We start from the raw sequence: 7050 nt of genomic DNA, 5'->3' as shown, positions 1-7050 counted from the left end.
ATAGGGGATAATGGTTTTATATAAATTACTATGCTTTTAATAAAATAACTTAGCAAAATCATTATCCCTTTTCCCTTATTAAGGAAATATTATGCTTTCTTTTTAATGCTTAATAGTTTATAAAGCTAAATATTTACGCAGCCTTTTATTAAATATAAATAGTAGAAAGGTAAAAGTATTTAATGATATTTTAAACTTAGTTTAAGTTATTTAAATAGCTAATTTACCCCTTTAATTTATTTAATGCGCTTATTATATTTTAATAATATATTAACTTAATCTTAGTTAATATTTTAAAAGATTATATAATAATATATTTAAATAATGTATTAATATTCTTCTTAAGCTTAAGAAGGGATTATATAAAGAAGGTATGAAAGGTTTTATATTGCTTATAGGATATTAAGCTAAACTTAAATTAGGATAAGTATAAGTTTATAATAAAAAAAATAAAGTATTTAGGCTTTATTGCTATAGCTAAAGTAGGCATTTAAATAAACTTAAAAAAGGTTAAGGTAATTTAAAAGTAGGAAGTATTATAAATAGTTTATAGCATTTAAAGCTTTATAGGGTTTGCAAACTTTTATTATAATTTTATTAAGAACTTTTTTAAAATTATTAACCCCTTTCTTTATTTTATTATTAAAAAAACTTTTTTTTAAGAAGGGAATAAAGAAAATATAACTTTTTATTATCTTAAGGCAGCATTTATAAAGGCATTAATCCTAGCTAAATGAAATTTAAACTTAAATATAATAATAAAGGCAAATTGCTTAAAGATAGCTTTTAATGCATATTTATTAATTTAAAAAGAAGAGGCCCTTTATTTAATTACTTATTACTTTATAAAGCTTTTTTTAATATAATGAAATTATATTATTTATAATAAGAAGCTATTAATAGTAATTAAGGCCTTAAAGGCATAATTATTTATGCTTTAAAGTATATTTTACTTATTTATAATATTTATAAATTATAAAGGCCTTAAGTACTTTATTAATCTTTAGCTCCTTTTAAAAAAGTAAGCTTAATAAGCTAAAACTTTATCCTTCTTTTATTATAATCTTTAATATTACTTAAAAATATAAGCATAATATCTTAATATATTATTACGGCAGGAATAAGATAAAATAATCTTAAAGGAGGATTATATAGTTAAAATGCTTTAATTAATCTTAATAATAATTTTTAATGCTTATATTATTATGCTTATAAAGTTATAATTATTTAATAAATTAGCATTAACTATGCTTTAAGATAAGGAAGTTTAATAAAACTTATAATATAAGATTTATTATAAGGTAATTATATTTAGCTAATAGCAATTCTTTAAAAAGGCTAAGATAATAATTTAAATTACTAATTATACCCTTAGCATATATAACATGCTTTAATTTTAAGGCTAGTTATAGCTTTTAAGTTAGGAATTGCTTATTATATTAATATTGCAGCAAATTTATAACTCTTTTATAATAAGGTATTTAAAATAAAAAGGAACCTTTTAAATCCTTTTATATAATTTTTATTAAGATAATATATTATAAGCAGTTTAACGTTTTATTTAAAATTATAATATATGCTATTAAACCTAGCCTAGTTAATGGCTATAATAAGGCTTGCTTTGCTTTATCTCTTCTTTAAACTGCTATTAGTTTTAAATATTTATTAACTTTATAATGGACTTATTAGCTTATAAGGGCAGCTTGCATTACTTAATGATTATTATAAATTACTTCTTAAAATAAGTTTTCTTAAAAGTAATGTATTTTATAATTACAAAGGATTGCATATAATGTTTTATTATTTTATAATAGCATTATTATAGGTTCTTTATATTTATTATTAATAACTAAGGCTTTAATTAAATAAGGGCATTTTAAACTTTTTTATATACTTAAGTAAGTATAAAACGCCTCCTATTTATAGCATATTATCTTAAGATAAATAATAGTATAAAGCAAATAAATTAAAAAGTATAAAAGTATTTATATAATATTATTACCTTTTTATAAAATAACTAAGTTAATTACTTTTTAGCTTGCTAAATAGCGCTAAATAATAAGGATTTAATAATAATTAATTAAAGCCTAAATTAGCTAGTAAATGGATTTAATATGCAAGCGGTCTTAAGCCCCTTAAATATAACGGTGTTTACGGTTAGTTTTAAGGGCTAAGTGGCTGCATTTTTAAACTATTTTTAAATTAAAATGAATATTACTTAGGCTATTATTATTTTTACTTAGCAATAATAGGAATGGGTAGTTAATAAACGCCGCTAAATAGCGAAAAGGTTTCATATTAATAATTAAGTATGGCTATCCCTAAGACACTTTTAAATTATTTAATTAATAAAAAAGCTTAACTAGCTATATTAAAAATACATTATGGTAAATATTCCTATACTTTAAATAATTATCTTAAATATATTAAGCTAGGTTTATCTTATCTTTAATATTAATTAAGTTAAGCGCATTGCAAAGGATTTATTATTTACTTAAATATTTATAAATACTTAGCTAAATACTATGCTAATTTTAAATAAAGTAAATAAGAGCTAAAATAAGAAGTACCTTATAAAGGAAATTTTAATAATTAAGAATGCATTAAGGTACTTATAAAATAATCTCCCTAAGAGGTAGGTTTATATTAAATAAAAAGGCTGGGATATATTAATATAAAAACCCCTTAAGAACTTATAAGGATTAACGGCCCTTAACTTATTTAAAGCATAATAAGGAGATACTGCTATTTATAAGGGATTGCTTATTTAGGGTAATTATAAGGCAAGCCTATATTAAGCTTAATAGGCTTATTTAAAGGTAAGGTATAAGGTAATAAGGGTTATAGGTAAGGATAAAATAAAAATAAGTAGTTTATTTTTATTATGCTATTTAGCTAAAAAGGTAGCTTTACTTATATAAGCTTTAAATAAATTAAATAAAGCGAAGTAATAATGGGATTTAAACTTATAATCTTGCTTATAAATAGGCATTTTTAATTAATTAGGACTTATTATGCATTTATTTTAAGTTTAGCTAGCTTCCTTTTTTAATATAACTTAAATTATAATAATATATATTTTTATATATTAATAGCTTATATAGGACTTAATGCAGCATTTTAATTAAGTTATTTAAGAAATAAGAAACCCATAATCCCCTTAAAATTTCTTTACTTATTACTTTATTTAAGTAAGTATAATATGTATTATTTTATTAAGGCGTTTCTAAAGTAGCGCTAAGATAAAGGCGGATTGTATATGCAGTGATGAGAATTAAATCCATATTATTGCTAATAGGGCATAGCGCTCCTTATTATTTAAACTTATTATATATATAATTAGAGCTTATTTAATAATGGCAATGATAGCAATGCTTATGCTTTTTGAAAGGGGATAGCTTACGTTTATTTAAGTTGGGACTTAGGGTGTAGTTGTGGTAATGAGATTTGCTTAAATCCGGCTAAGCGTTTTAATAAGGGCGCGCAAAAAGGCTGAGGCGGCCTGGGCTGAATGCAGGGCGTAAGGAATAAAAGATTAAGTAAGTAATAACTTAGATAGCTTTAAGTATTGCGGCGGACTTTTAATGGTAATAATCCTTAAAATAATTAAAACGCTTTTATTTTTATTATTAGCATAAGCTAAACTTATATAAAGAGCAAACCTTACTTTAAAATTCATTATAATATATTTAACTTTTTATATATTGCCTTAAAGTATGTTAAAAGCATTAGCTATGCCTTAAATAATTTATTAAAGCTAGCTACTTATTATAAGCATATTAAGGTTGCAATATGTAATAGCATTATTATAAATAAGGGTTAAAAGCTTTATTATATTAAGCATACCTTAAGGAGTATAAGGAGCTAAGGTAGCATAATTATTATTAATAAGGTTGATAATAAGGGTTGATTTATATATATAAGTAGTTAATGCAAGGGTAGGCATAATTAACAAGGGCTCTTATTAAGCTAAGGTAAGCAAATAGTTAAATGCATGCATAATGGTATTAAAGGGGGCTGTAAACTTAATAATATTACCCTTAATTATATTAAGTTTACCTTTATGCTAAGGTATATATAAAATATATTTATAATTAATATAATGCATACTTAAAAGGGCATAAAAGGCATTATATAGCGCGATTAATTTAATAAACTCCTGCTTATATTAACGGCAAAAGTTATAATAATAACGGTAATTAATATATAAATCTTTATAAATATTATAAATATATTTAGGAAGGATATTAATATTGGCTAGGACTTAAATGCAGCCCTTATATAAAAACTTTTTAATAATGGAAAGCTATTAATTATTATTATTATTATTATTTAAGATAAGGTAATTATTAATAATGTAATGGCTCTTTAGGCCTTAGTTATTATTATTAAAAGAATGGGGTGGGTTTTCTTTAATATTAACGGTAGCAATATTTTAACCATTATAGTTTTTATTAAATTTATTAATAAATATTATTTTATTAATATTAGGATTATAATAGGGTTAATATATTTATATTATAGGCGTGAATTAAGTATAGGCTAGGTGTGATAGGAATGTTATTAAATATAAATTAAGCGCATTGCAAGGTAAGTAAGTTAGCATAGCGAGGGATTATATAAGTATCGCTATTAATGGTATAAGGGGGGCGTTATTAATTAAAAAATTGGATTTATAATATAAATAGTAAGGAACCGTAAGGGTGTTATTAATTGGCGGGAATATCTTTATTAAGGTTATTAAGGCTGTGCATTAAGCATAAACTAAGAGGAGGATAAAGCAATAATGGGAGTAATATATTTAATTAATAATAATAGTTAAGGCAAGGTAAGGCAATATAAGTATATAATAGCAATAAGTAATTAATGCTATAACTGCGTAATAAAGTTATTAAAGGAAGGTTATAATATTTTATAATTATAATATAAAAGGAATTTAAGCATAAAATAACTACATTATAATGCAAATTAAAATTAAAGAATTAATAGCTTATAATTATTACAATAAATAAATAATAATAAGCTAGGCATATAGCTAATATACATTGCACTTAGCGTATATTATGGCATAATACTAACTTAACGCAATATAACGCCATAGGGTGCATAAATGCTAATAAGGCAGGATTAGGATATATAGCCTGCATCTTCTTAATTAAGCATAAATGGGCTTTAGCATAATTAATATATATAGCCTATGCATAATTACGATATGTTAATAAAGGATTGTATATATGGTAGATGCGTGATTAGTATAAGATTGCAAAAGCCTTGGGTTTAATTTCTACTATGCATAATGTAAGAGCGAAAAGGGGGCTATATAATGGGCTTGGGCTATTGCTTAAGCCATAATACATGCCTATGTCGGGCCTATATTGCACCCAACCCTTTTATATAATAAGGTATATACTTAAAAGATAAATTTAGGGTTGGGCCCTTTTAGGGCTTAACTTACTTCTTAAATATTATAATTTATAACTCCTTTTAAGTACCTTTTAGCAAACGCTTAAGGCCAACCCATAACATAAGGGAGTTAATGCAAAGTCTTTTATAAGTTTTAAATATATGCTAAAAATAAAGAATATTAAAATAATACCATTAAGGCTAATTATATTATTTACTACCTTAATAGCTATTTATAAAATAGCTTCCTTAATATAAATTCCCAAAAGTTTAGCATAAAGGATATTAAAAGCTTATTAAAGCAAAGCATAATACCTCTTAACCTTGCCAATAAATTAATATACCTTTATTAGCACTTACTTGCAAGTAATGCTTATAATTCATGCAATGCTTTAAAATTCTGCTAAGGTAAAGTTAATTTTAATATTATAAATAATATAATTTAAAGGTTTTAAATAAGTATTTATTTAGCATTGCTAAATAGCCTTTTATATATTCTTTATAAAAAGAGAAATAAGAAATCGCCCAGCTTAAAAAAAGGTTACCAAATTAATAACTTGCAAAATAAGCAAACCAAGCAAATACATAATATCCATAATAATCTTATAATTAAAATTAATATTATCTTAAAAATTAAACTTAAAATATTATAATATTATAAAATAAAGTTAATAATAATAATAAAACTTAAACATTGCTTTTAAAATAAAAGGATTAATATCGCTATAACCGGTATTAATAAAAAAGCATGAAAGATAATTAATTAAAGGGTATTTAAACCTATAGTAAAGTCGCTAAAGCTTTATTTTTATTAGGAATATTACTAGCATATTATTGCTTCCTATATTAAGGAAAATCCATAAATATCCCTACTTTTAAGTAACTAAGAAGGTCTTCTCTAAGTATTTATCTTTTTATTAAACCACCTTATTAATAATATTCCAAAGGAAGAAAAAGTTTTTATTTATATCCTAAATATAAAGAAGGAAGGGAATAGGCTTATCCATAACATAAAACGTTAATAGCCCTGCTAAAGTATTAACTTATATTATATTAAGTAACTTAATAAGTAAGCCTAAACTAAATTATACTTATGCTTTGCCAGCTTATATAATGTTTAAGTATATAAAAGATACTTAACGTTATAAAGCTTGAAATTGCTTATATTTAATTATTAAGAATATTACTGCACTTATATTTAGCATAATGCTTTAATATTGCTAATAAAAGTATTAATCTTAAATAATAAATATTTTTACCGTTAAATAATTTTTAAAGTTAATGCAAATATTAAAGCTACTTATGCCGTTAAAAAAATTATAAAAGAAGGCTTAGTTTATTAAAAAGATATAATAAATACGCCCCTTCTTGCCATTATTAATAATTAAAATTATTATAATGCCAGCAACTTTAAAGTTAAGACTTTTAAAGCTAATAAGGAATATATTAAACTTATTATTATTAACTTATTATTTAATATCCTTATATATATAAATATATATAGCTTTGGCATGCTATTAATCTTTAAGTAAGTAATTTATTAATTAATATCTTTCTTTATAGCACATAAAACACTTCTTTTTTCTGCATTACATATCATTAATATTGCCTCCGCTAAGCCAATATCCGCTACTATAGCCACCTTTA

Source organism: Diaporthe citri, assembly GCF_014595645.1.
Source record: "Diaporthe citri strain NFHF-8-4 chromosome Unknown scaffold_1, whole genome shotgun sequence".
NCBI classification, from domain to species: domain Eukaryota; kingdom Fungi; phylum Ascomycota; class Sordariomycetes; order Diaporthales; family Diaporthaceae; genus Diaporthe; species Diaporthe citri.
Note: the sequence above shows the minus strand (reverse complement) of the source record.